Source organism: Carettochelys insculpta, chromosome 3 (genome assembly GCF_033958435.1).
Source record: "Carettochelys insculpta isolate YL-2023 chromosome 3, ASM3395843v1, whole genome shotgun sequence".
Classification (NCBI taxonomy): domain Eukaryota; kingdom Metazoa; phylum Chordata; order Testudines; family Carettochelyidae; genus Carettochelys; species Carettochelys insculpta.
In genome coordinates this window covers 81725828-81745065 of record NC_134139.1, presented here as the reverse complement: position 1 = coordinate 81745065, position 19238 = coordinate 81725828, and the positions used below count along the sequence as shown (strand labels likewise).

The 19238-nt window shown below is 47.5% G+C and overlaps 9 non-coding genes across 9 annotated transcripts; 4 read left to right on the top strand and 5 right to left on the bottom strand.

Moving 5' to 3' along the window:
• Positions 1-128: 128 nt before the first annotated feature.
• On the bottom strand, positions 129-200 carry TRNAW-CCA (transfer RNA tryptophan (anticodon CCA)). Its single transcript has one exon. It is a non-coding gene; the product is annotated as a tRNA-Trp (tRNA).
• A 547-nt stretch (positions 201-747) lies between these two features.
• Positions 748-818, bottom strand: TRNAG-GCC (transfer RNA glycine (anticodon GCC)). The gene has a single exon. It is a non-coding gene; the product is annotated as a tRNA-Gly (tRNA).
• Positions 819-980: 162 nt separating this feature from the next.
• TRNAV-CAC (transfer RNA valine (anticodon CAC)) lies at positions 981-1053 on the top strand. The gene has a single exon. It is a non-coding gene; the product is annotated as a tRNA-Val (tRNA).
• Positions 1054-1295: 242 nt separating this feature from the next.
• TRNAR-ACG (transfer RNA arginine (anticodon ACG)) lies at positions 1296-1368 on the top strand. Its single transcript has one exon. It is a non-coding gene; the product is annotated as a tRNA-Arg (tRNA).
• A 142-nt stretch (positions 1369-1510) lies between these two features.
• On the bottom strand, positions 1511-1582 carry TRNAW-CCA (transfer RNA tryptophan (anticodon CCA)). The gene has a single exon. It is a non-coding gene; the product is annotated as a tRNA-Trp (tRNA).
• Positions 1583-2129: 547 nt separating this feature from the next.
• Positions 2130-2200, bottom strand: TRNAG-GCC (transfer RNA glycine (anticodon GCC)). Its single transcript has one exon. It is a non-coding gene; the product is annotated as a tRNA-Gly (tRNA).
• Positions 2201-2362: 162 nt separating this feature from the next.
• Positions 2363-2435, top strand: TRNAV-CAC (transfer RNA valine (anticodon CAC)). The gene has a single exon. It is a non-coding gene; the product is annotated as a tRNA-Val (tRNA).
• Positions 2436-2669: 234 nt separating this feature from the next.
• TRNAR-ACG (transfer RNA arginine (anticodon ACG)) lies at positions 2670-2742 on the top strand. The gene has a single exon. It is a non-coding gene; the product is annotated as a tRNA-Arg (tRNA).
• A 142-nt stretch (positions 2743-2884) lies between these two features.
• On the bottom strand, positions 2885-2956 carry TRNAW-CCA (transfer RNA tryptophan (anticodon CCA)). Its single transcript has one exon. It is a non-coding gene; the product is annotated as a tRNA-Trp (tRNA).
• Between the last annotated feature and the right edge of the window lie 16282 nt (positions 2957-19238).

Sequence of the window (19238 nt, the reverse complement as noted above, 5' to 3'; positions counted from 1 at the left end):
CTTCCTTGGTCCCTTGGGGGAGGGGCGTGCTTCTTTTCGGGGCTGCTGCTGCTGGGGCAGAAAAGCAAGGCCTGGGGCAAAAAGAAGGGCCAGGCCTGCCACACCCCACGGGAGCAGAGTCGCCTGCTTGACCCCGATGTGATTTGAACACATAACCTTCTGATCTGGAGTCAGACGCGCTGCCGTTGCGCCACGAGGTCAGGCGGCAAGGCGGCAGGCTTCTGGCAGCGGGCACGCTGAAGCCGGGAGGACAGGCAGCCTTGCCTTCGGGTGCCCAGGGTCCTGAGGTCGGCGCCGAGTCGGGTGCTCGCAGGGGGCCCTTGCGGCTCAGCTGGGGAGCAAGCGAGCAAGCCAGCTGGCGTGGGAACCGCAGCCCTGGGCCTCACGAGCGACCTGTCGGGCCCGTGCCCAAGCGGGCTGCGGAGCCAGACGTGGCGGGGAGCTGGTGGTGCTCCTTTCCCTAGCCCGTGCTCCATTTCCGTCGAAGAGCGCAAAGGCACGTCACATCCAGCCAAGGCAGCACGCTTCTCGGGAGCCTGCCCTTGGCCCCAGGCTGGGGCTCCTCAGAAAGAAGGAAAGTGAGGAAGAAAGGGGCAAAGAGCAGCAGCAGCAGCAGCACCCTGCCGAGAGGCTCCTGCCAGAAGCCCAGCGGGTCAAGTGCACCATGGAGCCCTGAGGCTCCGGGCAGGGAGATGCTCGTGAGCCAAGTGCACCAAAAGAGGGGCCGAGGCAGGGGAAAAGGGGGCCTGCATTGGCCGTGAATCGAACACGGGCCTCCCGCGTGGCGGGCGAGAATTCTACCACTGAACCACCAATGCACATGGCCAGGAGCCTCGTGAGCACAGCATGTGTAGTCTGGTGTGGGTGTTGGCCGAGGCCAGCCGGTGCTTTGTGCTGCGTGTCAGGGCCTGAGGCAGCTCTTGTGCCAGCCAAAGGGGGCTCCTGCCAGCGCAGCAGCCAGCAGTGAGGGCGCCCTCTGGGTTTCTGTAGTGTAGTGGTTATCACATTCGCCTCACACGCGAAAGGTCCCTGGTTCGAAACCAGGCAGAAACAGCGGTGCCTTTTGCGCCAAGGGCGGGCGGGCGGGCGGGCGGGGTGGGGCGTCCTTGCCGCTGCTGCGGTTTGCCCGTCGTGCCCTTTTTGTCCTGCAGTTCCTCCGAGGCGGCCGGGAGATGGAGCTGGCCGGAGAAGGAAAGAGCCCATCTGCCCTCATCCCCCTCTCCTCGCAGCTGGGCGGGGGGGGGGCTGCCTCCCGCAAGCAGGCATGGTGACACCTGGGAAAGGTCATGGTCCCTGGGCCAGTGGCGCAACGGATAACGCGCCTGACTACGGATCAGGAGATTGCAGGTTCGACTCCTGCCTGGCTTGCGGTGGGTGCCCTTCCTTGGTCCCTTGGGGGAGGGGCGTGCTTCTTTTCGGGGCTGCTGCTGCTGCTGGGGCAGAAAAGCAAGGCCTGGGGCAAAAAGAAGGGCCAGGCCTGCCACACCCCACGGGAGCAGAGTCACCTGCTTGACCCCGATGTGATTTGAACACATAACCTTCTGATCTGGAGTCAGACGCGCTGCCGTTGCGCCACGAGGTCAGGCGGCAAGGCGGCAGGCTTCTGGCAGCGGGCACGCTGAAGCCGGGAGGACAGGCAGCCTTGCCTTCGGGCGCCCAGGGTCCTGAGGTCGGCGCCGAGTCGGGTGCTCGCAGGGGGCCCTTGCGGCTCAGCTGGGGAGCAAGCGAGCAAGCCAGCTGGCGTGGGAACCGCAGCCCTGGGCCTCACGAGCGACCTGTCGGGCCCGTGCCCAAGCGGGCTGCGGAGCCAGACGTGGCGGGGAGCTGGTGGTGCTCCTTTCCCTAGCCCGTGCTCCATTTCCGTCGAAGAGCGCAAAGGCACGTCACATCCAGCCAAGGCAGCACGCTTCTCGGGAGCCTGCCCTTGGCCCCAGGCTGGGGCTCCTCAGAAAGAAGGAAAGTGAGGAAGAAAGGGGCAAAGAGCAGCAGCAGCAGCAGCACCCTGCCGAGAGGCTCCTGCCAGAAGCCCAGCGGGTCAAGTGCACCATGGAGCCCTGAGGCTCCGGGCAGGGAGATGCTCGTGAGCCAAGTGCACCAAAAGAGGGGCCGAGGCAGGGGAAAAGGGGGCCTGCATTGGCCGTGAATCGAACACGGGCCTCCCGCGTGGCGGGCGAGAATTCTACCACTGAACCACCAATGCACATGGCCAGGAGCCTCGTGAGCACAGCATGTGTAGTCTGGTGTGGGTGTTGGCCGAGGCCAGCCGGTGCTTTGTGCTGCGTGTCAGGGCCTGAGGCAGCTCTTGTGCCAGCCAAAGGGGGCTCCTGCCAGCGCAGCAGCCAACAGTGAGGGCGCCCTCTGGGTTTCTGTAGTGTAGTGGTTATCACGTTCGCCTCACACGCGAAAGGTCCCTGGTTCGAAACCAGGCAGAAACAGCGGTGCCTTTTGCGCCGCGGGCGGGCGGGCGGGGTGGGGCGTCCTTGCCGCTGCTGCGGTTTGCCCGTCGTGCCCTTTTTGTCCTGCAGTTCCTCCGAGGCGGCCGGGAGATGGAGCTGGCCGGAGAAGGAAAGAGCCCATCTGCCCTCATCCCCCTCTCCTCGCAGCTGGGCGGGGGGGGGGCTGCCTCCCGCAAGCAGGCATGGTGACACCTGGGAAAGGTCATGGTCCCCGGGCCAGTGGCACAACGGATAACGCGCCTGACTACGGATCAGGAGATTGCAGGTTCGACTCCTGCCTGGCTTGCGGTGGGTGCCCTTCCTTGGTCCCTTGGGGGAGGGGCGTGCTTCTTTTCGGGGCTGCTGCTGCTGCTGGGGCAGAAAAGCAAGGCCTGGGGCAAAAAGAAGGGCCAGGCCTGCCACACCCCACGGGAGCAGAGTCGCCTGCTTGACCCCGATGTGATTTGAACACATAACCTTCTGATCTGGAGTCAGACGCGCTGCCGTTGCACCACGAGGTCAGGCGGCAAGGCGGCAGGCTTCTGGCAGCGGGCACGCTGAAGCCGGGAGGACAGGCAGCCTTGCCTTCGGGCGCCCAGGGTCCTGAGGTCGGCGCCGAGTCGGGTGCTCGCAGGGGGCCCTTGCGGCTCAGCTGGGGAGCAAGCGAGCAAGCCAGCTGGCGTGGGAACCGCAGCCCTGGGCCTCACGAGCGACCTGTCGGGCCCGTGCCCAAGCGGGCTGCGGAGCCAGACGTGGCGGGGAGCTGGTGGTGCTCCTTTCCCTAGCCCGTGCTCCATTTCCGTCGAAGAGCGCAAAGGCACGTCACATCCAGCCAAGGCAGCACGCTTCTCGGGAGCCTGCCCTTGGCCCCAGGCTGGGGCTCCTCAGAAAGAAGGAAAGTGAGGAAGAAAGGGGCAAAGAGCAGCAGCAGCAGCAGCACCCTGCCGAGAGGCTCCTGCCAGAAGCCCAGCGGGTCAAGTGCACCATGGAGCCCTGAGGCTCCGGGCAGGGAGATGCTCGTGAGCCAAGTGCACCAAAAGAGGGGCCGAGGCAGGGGAAAAGGCCTGAAGAAAAGCGGGGTCGTGCATTGGCTTTGAATCAAGCATGGGCCTTCCGCACGGTGAGTGAGAATTGTACCACTGAACTACAAACTGCATTTGAGTGCCCACATAGCTGCTGTCCTTTTGAAAGTATAAGAGAGTTACGGAACAGTCAGGCCCTTTGAAGGCTGCTCCTTCAAAAAAAAGGGTCTGGGGAAAAAGGTAAATGCGAAACGAGGAGTTCCTTTGAGAATCTCCCCCCCGCCCCTCCCGGGGGCCGTACTTCTGAATGGCTTTTTGAATTCCGGAAGCACGGTCTTCCGGACTCCAACTCACATTACTGTATGCTAGTGAGGCATGTGGAATTGGGAGCCGCACCTCATAGCATGTTTTTGGCCATGTATTACCATGCCACTTTCAGAGAACGTGGCCTGTGTAGAAACTACTTTTGTGTGTGTAATTTTTTGGGCTAGTTTGAAAGAGCCCCCCCGCCCCCTTTAAAAGAATATTGCAAAAGAATTTGCTGTAGTTTCCTTTTGGAAGGGGAATGCAAATGCGGATGATTGTAACTGCAAATGAGGTGCTGATTTACCTATTTTTTACCCCACCAGCTGCATAATGGCAGATGTTTACTCTTCGAGAAGTGCTGTTTTCAGGGGAAAAAATAACCAAGCAGTGTAGATGAGTTGATTTGAAAAGGAACCCCCGTTTGTGAAAGAACTCTTCTTCCTGAAAAAAATCTTAGTAAGAAAGGTCCTTTCGAAAGCAGATCTTCCTTTTGAAGGAATCCTGGCTATGCAGCTATTTTGCAGTTTGAAAACAGCACTGTCAATGTTTTGAGTGGCTGCCATTATTCAAATGAGGTGCTGACTATTCGTATCAGTGCCTCATTAGCATTTTTGATATGCTGTATTTACATGCCCCTTCCGAAAGGGCCGGCTGGTGTAGATGCAGCCTACCGAACCAGCAGCTATTTTGAAATATCTATTTTAAAATAGGCGCTATTGCTTGTGGAATGAGGTTTAAAAATGTTCAAAATAAACCAGCTATTATCTTGAAATTATTTTGACATTGGGGTTGTGCATTGTGGAGACCCTAGGATAGTTATTTCAAAATAACTGCTGTTATTTTGAAATGTCTTTGCTGTGTAAACCTTACCTTAGTTAGTAAAGTCAACAGCTAGGACGCTGAATACGCAGAGGCTGGCTGTGCATGATTCCCTTCCTTTCAAAAGGGGCTTGTTAAGGCATGGATTCTAACGAGGCACTGCAATGAATATTTGGTGCCTCATTAGCATAATGGGAGCTGCAGCGATTCAAAAGTATGGCTTTTTGAATTGCGCACCGCCTGTTGAGACAGGGACCTTCCAAAAGGACCCCACCACACGCCCCCACCCTGTTTTCAAAAGCCCTTCCTCCTAACACCCGATAGGAAGAAGGGCTTTTGAAAACTGGCGGGGGGGGTCCTTTTGGAAGGTCCTGTCTCCAGAGGTGGCACATGATTCAAAAAAGGTGCACTTTCAAATCACCGTGGCCGCCATTATGCTAATGAGGCGCTGCATAGTCATTGCAGTGTCTCATTAACATCTTTCGAATCCGCTCATTAACGTGCCCCTTTCGAAAGGAAGGGGCTTTTGTAGACACAGGGACAGAGAACAGCTCCTGTTGCATGAAAAGACATCACCCTTCAGACTAGAGCAAGCCTTTCAACTTATTTACTTATATTGGGAGGGGCATGTCAGCGTTCCAAATCAAGGGCTTGACCTGGAGGCCTGTGCCCAAGTCAGAGAGCCTGACTCCCGAAATCTATGACTGACTTTGGTTTGACTATCTTTAAAGAGAGGTTGCAGACTTGGATTCCTAGCAGCTACAGTAAAGATTGCCACCAACTAAAGTGAATGATTTACCATTCCCAGTTGCACATGAAAGTTTTTGGAAAAATGCCAAGATGCTAATTGGCTTGATTTAAAAAAAAAAACCACAAACAAACCAACCAACCCCCAGCCTCAACACAGATGGCTTCTATGTCTCATTATTTTTCATTTTGTTGCATCCTTCTCTGTGTCACCACTTCATTAGTGACTAGACCTTTGCAGGAGAACTTGGCCATTATTTATTTATTTTTAGGGTGATTGGTTACTCATGTGATAGTTAGCGCTTTTTTTTTTTTTTTTTTTTGCCCTAGAAAAAGGTTCTGGAACTCAAGTCTGATGATTCCTCAGAGGAGGTTTGGGAGTTCAATTTTAACACCTGAGCTGCTCTGGGCGGAGGGACCTCCTGCCCCAGTCCCCACACTGCTGCGGGATGGCGGGGGCACCGATCTGGTCCCGTGCTGCTGGGGAGTGGTGGGGGCTCCTGCCCAGGGTGGCAGGGGCTTCTTCCCCAGTCCCCATGCTTTTGCAGAACTGGCAGAGGCTCCTGCCCCGGTCACCATGTTGTTATGGTACCAGTGAGGCTCCTGCCCTGGTCCCCATGCTGCTGCAGAACAGGCAGTGAAAATTTTTCTGATGTTCGAATGGAGAAACGGTGCCAGAACTCGGCTCCAGTGCATTCCACCAGGAAAAAAGCCCTGGTGATAGAAAAACTGAAGCTCTGTGCCTATGGTGAGCTCCTCGCATACTGAACTTACGTGGTGAGGATGGAAAATTCACTGGGCAGGGCACTGCCCTGAGGCTTAGGAAACCAGGACTCAGATCTCTGCTGCTGCTGCTGCACTGGCTCTGGGGGACTTTGGGCAAGTCGTTTACTCTTTCTGTGGCTCAGCGCCACCTGTGTACAATAGGGATAATGGTATTACTGTAAGTCCTGGCAGGGTTCTGGGGATACAAACATTACAAATGATGAGGTGTTCAGATAGTACAGTAAGGCTGTGTTTACACCTGCCCCTCCCTTTGAGAAGGGGCATGTTACTTAGGCACTTTGGAACAGATTAAAGAGGCGCTGGCATGCATATTCAGCACCTCATTGGCATAATGGTGACCAGTAATGTTTTGAAAGTGCTGCTTTCAAAATGCATCCTGGCTGTATAGCTGTGGGCGCTTTGAAATGAACTGCACACTTCAAAATTCCCTTATTCCCAGTTGGTTTTAGGGAGTGAGGGAATGTCGAATTGTGGGGTTTATTTCAAAGCTCCTGCATCGATACAGCCAGTCTGCATTTTGAAAGCAGCACTTCTGACGTGTGAATGAGGTGCTGAATATACATATCACCACATGGCTCTATTTCAAAATAGCCTGCAGTGTGTATAGATGCTGTAGGCCAAAATAGCTATGTGCTGTTTCGAAATGCCATTTCAGCTAAGGTTGCACTGACCTGAACTGCCAGCAGCAGTGCACAAATGGAGGAGGTCTCAAAAATGCAAATGGCTGTTCATTTGCATATTCACTTGTCAGTAGAGCCCGCTGCCAGCTGGGAAAAACCAGTGTAATGTAGTTCTGCCACCAGCCTTCTAAAAGTGAGGGGCATGTGTAGACACAGCCTCATAGTGACCCTATGAATACCTGGATTGGTAGCCCCTTCCTTACATGAATAACAAATTATACCCATAGAGCTCATTGCAAGATTGGGGCCCAAATTGCATTTAGTTCACTCTCAGACTAGGACCACAAACACATATTGCTCAGACAGCATCCCCCTCCGATCTGCTTTCTAGGTTGTTTCATTTGCAGGCAATGGGTCACATTCTGCTCTGACAGATATACTTGACGAAAACCTAAACAGAAATGCATGGGAGTGCTGTTCTGTAGCAGAGAGCAGCACACTGTCTACTCAATCCACCGTGATTTCAACAGTTTCCACCCCACCATCAACCTTAGCTTGGACCAGTCCACACAACTAATTCACTTCCTGGACACTACTGTGCAGATAAGCGACGGTCACAGAAATACCCCCCTATTCCAAAAACCCACGGACCGCTTTGCTTATCTACACGCCTCCAGCTTCCATCCAGGGCGTACTACACAATCCATTGTATACAGCCAGGCACTAAGGTACAACCGTATTTGCTCTGATCCATCAGACAGAGACAAACATCCACAAGACCTTTACCAAGCTTTCCTCAAACTACAATACCCACCTAAGGAAGTGAGGAAACAGACTGATAGAGCCAGACGGCTACCCAGAAGCCACCTGCTACAAGACAGGCCTCCCAAGGAAAACAAGAGAACACCACTGACCATCACATGCAGTCCCCACCTAAGGCCTCTCCAGCGCATCATCAGTGATCTGCAACTCATCCTGATCTTTCACTCTCACAGACCTTGGGAGGCAGGCCTGTCCTCGCCTACAGACAGCCTGCCAACCTTAAACACATCCTCACCAGCCACTACAAATCACACACCAGTGACTCTAGGCCTGGAACCAGCCCCTGCAACAGTCCTCGCTGCCAACTCGCCTCACATATCTACACCTGTGACATCATCACAGGACCTAACACCAACTATGCCATCAGGGGCTCCTTTACCTGCACATCTACTAATATAACACCATGTGCCAGCAATGCCCCACTGCAATCTACATTGGCCAGACTGGACAGTCTCTCTGTAAAAGAATAAATGGACATAAATCTGACATCAGGAATGCTAATGTACAGAAGCCTGTGGGGGAACACTTCAATCTCCCTGGACACAATGGCAGATTTAAGGGTGACAGTTCTGAAACAAAAAAATTTCAAAAATCAAATGGAGAGAGAAATCTCTGAGCTGCAATTTATTTGCAAATTGACTCCGTTAACCATGGATTAAACAGAGACTGGGAGTGGCTCACAGTTTACAGAGGCAGTTTCTCTGCTCTGGGTGCTAATATCTCCTCATCAGACTCTGACAAAGGCTCACCCCCACCCCCTGTCTGATCTGACTTGTTTTTTCCTCTTTTGATAAGTGCTGTTGATACTGGGCCATTTCCACCTTGCTGAATAGACCTTGTCAGGTCTGGCCCTCCGTCTTACTGGGACCCCACTCTTTAAATACCCCTCTGAAACCACCCCCCCACTCAACTCATGCATCTGATGAAGCGGGTCTTTGCCCACAAAGAATTATGCTCCAAAATATCTGTTAGTTTATAAGGTGCCACAAGACTTCTTGCTCTCGAAGCTACAGACTAACATGGCCACCTCTGTGATACTCTATCTAATTTACACTAGTAGTTAAAATGAATAGTTTTCGAAGTGAAGGCAGGTGGTGGGTCTGCTGCTTACTTGAGGATTATGGGATTTAAAGCGTCAGAGTTTCTTCTAGTTGCTAGTGCCCAGTACTCAGTTGATGACATTAGCAGATTAATGTTCATTTGCATTTCCCTAACAAAATGGTTGTGAGATAAGAAACAGAAGCTTTACTCTGGCTTCTGAAGCAATTAGCTGTTAATACAACAAGTCACTTGACAGATTAGGGTGCCAATACAAGTGCCTATGGGCCTGGGGATTTGCGCAGCTCTTAAAGCTATCCAGTTTCCAGCTTAATGTGCCCTGGGTCTAATCAGCAGTGAACTATTCTACTTTCAGCACCATTTAACAAAATAATAATAAGTGAAATTGTTTATCTGTGTAATGAACTGTGGGCCAGGTCCTTAAATGGTGTAAACAGACTTAGCTGATTTACATGATTGAGGTTATGTCCCTACCACTTCAGTTCTGACTGAATTTAGGGTAGGTCTACAAAGCAAAGTTATTTAAAAATAAGTACCCTAGCATCTACACAATGCAACTACCATTTCAAAATAATTTCGAAATAACGGTTTATTTCAAAATTGGTAAATCTCATTCTATGAGGAATAGCACCTATTTCAAGAGAGTCAGAGAAAGGCAGCTGTGTTAGTTTGTATCTTCACAAAACAAAACAGCAGTCCTGTAGCACTTTAAAGACTAACAAAATAATTTACTAGGTGATGAGCTTTTGCGGGACAGACCCACTTCTTCAGATTCGCATCAGAAGTTCCAGACCTGAAGAAGTGGGTCTGTCCCACAAAAGCTCATCACTTAATAAGTTATTTTGGTAGTTTTTAACGTGCTACATGACTGCTTTTTTATTTCAAAATAACAGTTTCAAAATGGGTGCTCTTAAGAAAGGGAATAGCACATATTTCGAAGTAAGTCAGCGTGCATCCAATGGCTCTATTTCAAAACAGTCTCTAGTGTGTGGAGATGCTCCATGTCAAAATAGCTGTGTGCTATTTCAAAATGCTTTTTCGGCTAAGGTTACACTTATCCGAACTGCCAGCAGCAGTGTGCAAATGGTGGGTCTTGAAAATGCAAATGGCTACTCATTTGCATATTCACTTGCTGGCAGAGGCTGCTGCGGCTGGCAGGAAAAAAGCAATGTAAATGTGGTTCTGCCTGCAGCCTCTTATGCCTGCAAAAAATAAGGCATAAGAGGCTTCTGGCAAACTGGGGGTGTCGTAGCACCTCATTAGCATAATTCCTGCTGTGTGAACTTCAAAGTTGCTAACTTTGGAGCAATGGCAAACAGTGTAGCCGTGAGCACGACAAAGTATCTGCACAACGTTGAAGTTCCCTTACTCCCAAAATGTTACTCCCAAAAAGATTCTTTCAGAAAAAATCGTGTAGCTGTCCCAGGGGCCCTCTTTTTACAAGAGTAGCTCTCATGGCGCCGATTTTTTTGATCCCTGGCCCATTCTTTTGAAAGAGTGGGGGTCGTGCGGACACACTCTATCAAAAGAGCAGATTGCTGTTTTGATCCACATTTTTGTGTGTGGATGCACTTTTTCAAAAGAAGGTTTTTCGGAAGATGTCTTCTAGAAGAACTTATTTCAAAAGGCTGCTGTAGTGTAGATGCAGTCAGAGTGAGTGGTATTTTATTTGAAGCTCATTTTTCTATTGTTGTGTACACCTAAATACGTGCTGCCTAAATAGGTGGTTTCGTTTGCAGATCAGCTAAGCCACTACAGAGCCCATAGATTTTCATTCAGATGTTTAGCACACAGCTAAGGCTGTGATTTTCAGTATTCACGGGGCACTTTAGGTACCTTTGTTTTTAGACTTTCACCCAGAGTGTTATTGCAGAAAATGGGGGTTGATGACCAGGAACGAGAGGGAGAGATTAACTAAATGGGCATTTAAAATGTTGGCATGTCTCTAGGGAAATCGAAAGCACCTTCACAAGTGCTGCGCCCACTTATCAGATAAATGAGAGTTAAAAAATAGTTATATTTATAGAAACAATTGCATTCTATTATTTTTACTGAATGTCCTATAGTTACAAGTAGTAACTTATGGCCATTTAGTAGCCAGACTAAATATTTATAACTTAATTAACTTGAAACAGTCTTCAATAAGGTTTTCTTTACAACTGAAGTAATAAACTGAGTACACCAGGGAGACTGATGGGGCTAATTAAAAGGAACAAATAGAGAAATGACTCAATGTTGGATATCTGGGTGCATGCAGTTATTATACTGTGCTCCTGCATGGGGAGATTTATACTAGAGGTGACTCAACCATAGTTCTACTTGGATTCAATATATACAGTTCTCATGTATACAAAGGCCCATTTTCACCAAGGGTCTTTAAAGTGGGATATCTGCTGCCAGAGGACTATAGAAGGTTGCTAATATAAATGAGAATCGGGACAAATAAGAACAGGGCTTAATAAAAACTTCTAAAAAGAAAAGCTTATCTTCTCTTAATATTTTAAATAAAAACAACGAGAAGCCCTGTGGCACCTTATAAACTAATAGATATTTTGGAGCATAAGCTTTCGAGGGCAAAGACCCATTTTGTTAGATGCATGTAGTGGAGATTCTAGAGGTCTAATTATATTGGCTCATGAAAGAGGGAGTCCCAACCAAGAGGAAAGCCAGAGTTGATGACGTCAATTCGGTCAGGGAAGGTGTGGCCCACTTCCAGCAGGTAACATGGAGGTGTGAACACCAAGGCCATTTTTACACATGCCACTTCTTCGAAAGTGGCATGCTAATAAATTGTCCGAATATGCTAATGAGGTGCTGCTGCAAATTCCCTGTGCCTCATTAGCATTAGGTCACGTGATTTGGAGTCCAGAAGATGTTCTTCCAGACTCCAAAATGCCATTTAGAAGCGCAGCCCCTGGAGGGTCTTCCAGAAGGAAGTCTCTCTCTTCTGGAGGCCTCTTCTTCCTGAAAATTTTTGGGAAGAAGGAGACTCCGGAAGAAGGACTTCCTTCCAGAAGACACCCTGGGGACCGCGCTTCTAAACAGCGTTTTGGAGTCCGGAGAACGTCTTCCGGACTCCAAATCACGTGATCTTACGCTAATGAGGTGCGGGGAATTTACATCTGCACCTCATTAGCATATTTCGGGCCATTTATTTGCATACCACTTTCAAAGAAAGTGGCACGTGTAGAAACGGCCCAAGAGAGGAGAAACTGCTTGGCTGTGTCTACACTACCTCCCTACTTCGAAGGGAGGATGGTAAGCAGGGTGCTGGGATATTATTAATGAAGTGCTGCACTGCACATGCAGCAGTTCACTAAGCTAATTCTGCTCCGCGGCAACTTCGAATTGTTAAACTTCAAAGTGCCGGCTGTCATGTAGCCGCGGCAAACCCACGGGTACTTTGAAGTGCCTGGGTAACTTCAGTGTCCCTCAAAGTTTGGAGGAGTAAAGGGACTTCGCATGCCCAGAAACTTTGAGGTACTGGTGGGTTAGCTGCAGCTGCACGCAAGCCAGCACTTCGAAGTTTAACACTTGAAAGTTACTGCAGGAGAGAATTAGCTAAATGAAGTGCTGCATATGCAGCACAGCACTTCATTAATAATCTCCCGACACCCTACTTACCATCCTCCCTTTGAAGTAGGGAGCTACTGTAAACACAGCCCTTTGTAGTTGGCCAGCCATTCCCGGTCTTTGTTCAATCCTGTACTGATGATGTCAAATTTGCAAAAGAATTGTAGTTCTGCAGTTTTTCTTTCAAGTCTGTTTTTGAAGTTTTTTGTTGCAGGATGGCTACTTTTAGTGTTACTTTTAAAATTTTAAATGTGGTTTATGATTACTACTATCTGGTCAATCCAAATAAATCTCGCCCAGATGCCTCACGTCTATATATCAGCTGCTAAATTCCAAACCTGGGTCAAAGTGCCCCTGAGATCTGTGTCTTGCTACAGCATTTTGTCAGTGATCTGCCGCATTGCCAACCTCAAGCATTCAACAACCCGGAGTGAGGCCCCTAAAAATCAAGAGATTTTAAAAATAATAAAATTAACATTCTTTTGATTTTCCTTCTGGCTCCTAAGTGTCTAGTCTGAGTTTTTATGCTGGAACTATTTTTAAAAGCTAATACTTTAGATTTTCTGGTCATCACAGGACTCCAAAAGGTGGAGCTTTCTACACAATATGATGAGAAGATTGCAAGAATTGGAAAGTCTGGGTCTATGAGACTAGCAGTGTTCCTAGGTTTACCTTAAGGCTGAAAAATCACAGCTCTGCTTCCACTGCAATCAATGAAAGTTTTGCCACCAACTTCAACAGAAGCAAGATCAGACCTGACATGACACATCATGGTCATGTCTACACTGGGAAAATAACGTAGGTTATAGAATGTGTTAACTAACATGATAAACAGTACCTAGCCACTGGTGGCGCAATGTCCAGGACAAAAATATGCTTTTAAAAATCCAGGATTGTGAAATCCTCTTCACTCTCATAACATATTCACTAGAGGCCTAGTATAAATGCCATGCTGTTTGCTGATATAAAGCTGGGAGACCTTGCAGGTAAAGAAGTGTGTGCAAAAGACAAATGTACATTTAACTAGGCAACTGGGAGAAACTGCGGGACTAATGAGAGATGAGATGTGTGTAGAAGCATAAGGCAATACAAATGGGGAGAATGTCACCTAGAAAAGAATCACGTCTAAAAAGACATATGGATAATTATCAATAACAAACTGGCTATAAATTCTTAGAGTCATTCTGCTGCAAAAGGCCAATTCACTCCTGGGATATATATATACCACAGAGGGGTTTCATAAAGGACAACAAAATGTTATATCAGCCCTTTAATTTAACAGTAAGCATCCCAAGTATAGTTTTGGTCAGCATACTTAAAAAAATATGGAAAAAACAGGGAAAGTTAAAAGTTAATCATCATAAACTAAGACAGCTATTGAAGAATTTGGAGAAAAATCATGAAATGTGGACCCTGATCTAGATTTCAGGAGCTATTGGATCAGGATATTTTAATGGCAACGTCAGGAATCATTTGCAAAAATCATTTCTGTACCAGGGATCAGTTTCCAAACACTGCAGAACAGGGGGTTTGGTTCAGACCCACTCCTTAGTAGGAGCAGATTGATAGAAGATATATCCATCACAGATGTCTATCTTTAGGAGCTTTGCTGATTCTCGTTGTTGAGGTGATACAAAAGTTGGTTAAATAGAGCATGATTTTATGGGAAGTGTCACTTACAGCAATTGGCAAATTGTACTCAATAAAATCCATTTTTGGAGGCTTTCTGTGAGTAACTAAGCTTTATGGAGCAATGCTGTGAAAAGAAAATCACTAGAGATTCAATACTTTCAAGTGTGGACCAATCCATAAGAACCGATGGTGCAAAAAGCCCATACTACCAGGCTTAAATATGTTTTAGCTCAACTTCACAGCCAACAGACTATGCTGAGGGCTTCATTATACAAATTAAGGGAGCGTCTGTCTACACAGCAGCCTTATTCCAAAATAAGCTAGTCAGGAAGTGCTATTCAGGAATAAAGCTGCTACACATAAAAATGCTTTTTGAAATGGCACTTGGCTTCCCTTACTCCTCACGACTGTGAAGAGTACTGGAGTTGGCAGGAATGCCATCAGCGGTAAATATAATGCTTCCCTACTAGACATGCTAACTTGAACCCTGGAAGATCAGTCTCTGCAGCGTTGATGCTGTGATAAGTGAAGACATACCCTTGGAAAACTGCAGCTTTCAGGAAATACTTACCATGGAAAAAACAATGGCACTTATCTAAATTAATATGCACTGATTGTGATTCTCTTCAGCTTTCATCCATGGAATAATGGTATCATTGGCTCTGAGATGCTTCTGAATGGCATTTCCCTGTGGTGCACAAGGACTGTTAGGCACCGTGAAGTCCCTACTAATAAGCAGGAGTTGTATGCCCAGAATCCTCCATATACTACAATGAGCAACTGGGCCTTGCAATGGAATTCATATGACATTATACAGTGCACCTTCATTAACACCCATTCATGTTAGTGCAGTGTCTATCAAGACAGTTAATAATTAAGCCAGTGAGAGGATGCACGGGCGTGGAGCTTTGTCTAATGCTGCCAGTTCCAAGCAGTTGCAATGACGTATTCAACCAGGACCAGACATGCTTTAATCAACTCCATCTTTAGTATATGGCAAACAAATTCTCATGCTGGGACAGGAAGAGCCATACAAATCTGTAAGCCCAGGGGCCTGAAGCTCTAAAGGGTAAGGAGCTCTCTGCTCCCATCGGTTAGTGAATAGGGAAGGAATGGCCACGGAGCTGATTCTTCTGCATAAGTGATTTATCCAGAACTCCAGACAGATGGAAGCTCCAGACTGAACGGAGCTCTCCGCCTCTGTTGATGAATGAAAACTGAGAAGTATGGCTATAGAGAAAGCTTCATTTGCATAAGCCTCCTACCCAGAATTCCTCTAGTGACATCCTGGGAGTCACCATTACTGTACACAAACTCAAAATTGGTTGTTTAGTGGAAATAAACTGAGACTACTGGGAAGGTGACAAAAGAGTCCTTTTTTTATGTTAGGGACTTTCCTCAAGGGCTGTATTTGTTGCTGGTTCCCTTCCGATGATGATCCTGCATTGCTGAGAGGACTTACCGAGTGAGCAATGGCTCCTTGGAAGTGTGCAGTACAAAGAGCTCTTTGCTGGGGATGCTGAGCGAACTGACAGCTGAGTGAACTGCAGTGAGGTGTCCCATTCCCTTCCCCACACCAGTCACTAAAAACACTGAAATTGCTATAGCTGGGTTAGGTGGTGGAAACTCCGGATAGGATCTGGCAGCACTTCCACTGGGGGCTGGACACATTCCTGCCTTAACCACTGACTCCAAACCATGGGTGAGATTTAGCTGATGGGGCAGAGGGAAGCGAGCTGCTTAAGAGACATATGCCTGTTGGATGTTCACTCCAGCAGGTAGGAACATTTACAAGACTTCTGCCAAAGTTACCCTTTGGAAGTGTTTTATTAGCAACTAAAATGATTAAAGGGCTAGAAAATATAACCTGTGAAAGAAGATGAAAAGAATTGGGCATGTTTAGTTTGGAAATGAGAAGGCTGAGAGGGGACATGATAACAGCTTCCAAGTTCCTAAAAGGGTGTTACAAGGAGGAGGGAGAAAGATTATTCTGTTTGGCCTCTGATGATAGAACATGAAGCAATGGGCTTAAATTGCAGCCAAAAAGGTTTAGATTGGAGATCAAAATGTCAGTGTGGTTAAAAATGGCAGGGCAGTTAAGTCCAGGGTGGTTGTGGAATCTCCATCAGGGGAGATATTTAAGAATAATTTGGATAAATTTCTAACAGGGATGATATAGAGGGTGCCAGGTCCTGCCTTGAGGGCAGGAAACTGTACTTGAGGACCTCGTGAGGTCCCTTCCCGTTCTAGTATTCTATGAGTCTATTGATCATTTGCATAGCTGGGAAGTTGTGCCAATTACGATGCTTAGGGAGGGCATTTAGGGATACCAAAAATTTGAGGTGGGAATTTGAACTAATGATTTTTGTCAGTTTTAAGAAGGACTCCTGGATATTTGAATCTGGCCCTCACTGCAGCCCACAAGGGGTAACAAGTTGAAGCCCTTATGGATGGTGATTTGTGGTGGTGAAGTTTCAAATGCTTTGCCCATATGACACTCTAGATCAACCTTCTTACTTCACTAGGAGCAAAGAGGTAGGGATCAGTTGTCTTAGTACCACTATACCACTGCTAATAGTTGAGATTACTTCTCACCTAGAGTGATAACATGTTACTACTGGTACTCTCTAGTAGGCTAGCTTGGCTAAACCTGCATTACTGCCTGCCTACAAATAGAGATCCACTAAGAAATGAGAACTAAGCCATTACCTTTTCCTCAGCGGAATTGGCTTTTCAGTCCATAAGGAGAGGACTATGATGGTTAGAATTTTTTTATTTTAAAATACAGGAATGTTTATTATTTTAAAATACAGTTCAGACATCATTAACTCCCACTGAGGTAAACTGCATCAACAGTTGGGTTTGCAGGTCATTGAAGCATAGATTCTGTTGCTGTTTTCAGGGCAGGCTAATGTGTTTGACATCATGCTCAACACCAGACAGCTGGGGATCAAAATTTCACTGGGCAATCTTTACCCCAGTAATACTCTGAGTCTACACTAGGAACTAACTTCGAAGTTAACTTTGAAGTTAGGTGCTACTTCGAAGTAGCCAGCAGAGAGTCTACACACTTTTTCCCTGACTTCAAAATTAACTTCAAAATAAGGGAGTCCAACTTCGAAGTCCTTACTCCATTCCCGGGAATGGAGTAGTGCCCTACTTCCAAGTTTAACTTTGAAGTAGGGTGTGTGTAAATGCTCAGCTTCTAAGTCTGTTACTTTGAAGTTGTACTTCGAAGTAAGCAACTTCAAAGTTATTTTTGTAGTGTAGACACAGCCTGAGACAGGACTAAGTCACTTAACGTTTTCCGATGTTGAGCATACACTTCCCTACCCTTGGCACCCATATGTCCTAAACTTCACCAATGTGTGCTGGATCTTCCCTGTCCTTTTCAGGGCAGTGCAGATGAACAAGGTATTACTGTGCATTTATTTGATGCAGTATCCTAGAATTATAGAATCCCAGGGCTGGAAAAAAATCTCAGGAGGTCATCGAATCCAGTCCCGAAAAGCTTGCTTCAAAGCAGGGATTTTTCACGGGGGAGGCAAACATGATAACCACTACACTACAGAAACCCAGGGCATGTTACTATTACTGTTTGTTGATGGAGTTCTTACGTATATCAGCTGAACTGCCAATTCGAGGAAGGAACAATGCCACAGGTGCACACGATATTCCAAAGGTTGTTTCCAAAGGGAAAGGTGAAGATTTTTAAAAGTGACTTACTAGTATTAGACTTTGGGTGCCTTAGCTAGAGATATGTTGAAGAGGCATGTTCAGAAAGTGCTAAGAAGCCACACACTGAAAATCAAGCCCCTTTAAGATATCTCAAGACGACCACCCAAAAATTAAGGTCTCCAAAATCACTAGCTGCTTTTCAAAAGCTTTGTCAAGTTTCCTAAAAATTTGCAGTGTGGTCTATACGAACTAGAGACGAGATGGGAGAACAGGGATGTAACATTAAATAACTGTCATTTATTATTATTTATTACTTGGCAAAGTGAATTTATGCACTAAAGAATATCATGTAAACTAGCTCAACATGAAAGCAGAGTGAAGAGCACCTTGGGGTAACAGAGATTTATGGATTTCTGAATTTAACTGCAGGGATCTAGTCCAGGATGGGAGTGAACAACAAACTTGTTAAAATGAAGCTCACTTATGAAGGGAGCTAACCCCAACTAGGAGATGGCAGAAGCCAAGAACAGTGGGGGGGCTCTTGCTCACAGCTTGGATTTTTTTCTAATGATAATGAACTATTTTGCTGAAAAGCCAGATGCTGTCCCCACTTAATTTGTTTCTTTTCACAACATTGCAGGTTGGTGCAGGAACACACACTAAAAAGGATAACTCCAGAGAATGTCAGCTGGCTTCGCATTGAAGTTGTAACTGCCAGCTCCCAAATGCAATTAACACATTGCTAACGAAGGAAAAATGTGGCTTAGGCTGACATCTACTTGTATATTCAAACATATGTATTTTTTAAAAAAGCTGGTTTAGATAATCACTGTTAGGAATAAAAAGTAAAAGGATATAAAATATTAAGAAAATAATAATTGAAAGTAGGCAATCACACAACAAGGGACAGACTGCTGCAAGTATACTGCAAAGGCACAACCCAAATAATATGTTTCATTGCCACAAAATGGGTCAATAAAACCCAAAGAATGAGGTAGTTTGGCTCCAACATGACTAAGTCAGCCTAAGCTACGCCTACGCTACATCACATTTTCCAAAGGGGATCAGCTGGAAGATAGCCTCAGAAGAGCCCCTTTCCAACAGCACATCCACACAAAAAGAGTGGATTGCTCTTTCAACCTGCTTTGTTGAAAGATCGCATCCACACACAAGCAAAGGACAACTCTTCCGATCTGCTGTTTCAAAAGAGAGTGTCTACACAGCCAGTGGAATGCTCTTTTGAAAGAGCCGAGCAGGAAATGCTGCGGGTGGGGTCGCATGGCTGACAAGCTCTTCTGGGGCCCGCAGCCAGCCACCCTCTTAAAGGGCCCCTCCCAAGCACTCATGCCCTGTGCACACTGAGGGGTGCTGAGCTTCTCCGAGACACAGCAGACCCCATGCACTGAGAGGATGGGCCTGCAGCAGCAGCTCCTCCTCCGCAAGCTGGCCATCATCAAGGCCTTGGTCCATCGCCCCTCGCCTGGCTCTAAGACTGGTATGACAGGTCTATAATGAGGTCCCCCTCTTCACTGGTGGCCTGCTCTGACGATGGCTTTGGGCATGTGGGGCAGTTATCGGCTCCCAGCTCCGGCTTCTCCCGAGTGTGTGGCTCGTCCACCAAGGTGTCCGGGTTGGTGGGTGGTAGGGAGCTGTCCTGTTCTGAAAGAGCAGCCTGCGGCCTGTCTATACACGTTTGTTTTTTGACAGATTCTTTGAAAGGGGCCACTCTTCTTGATCTG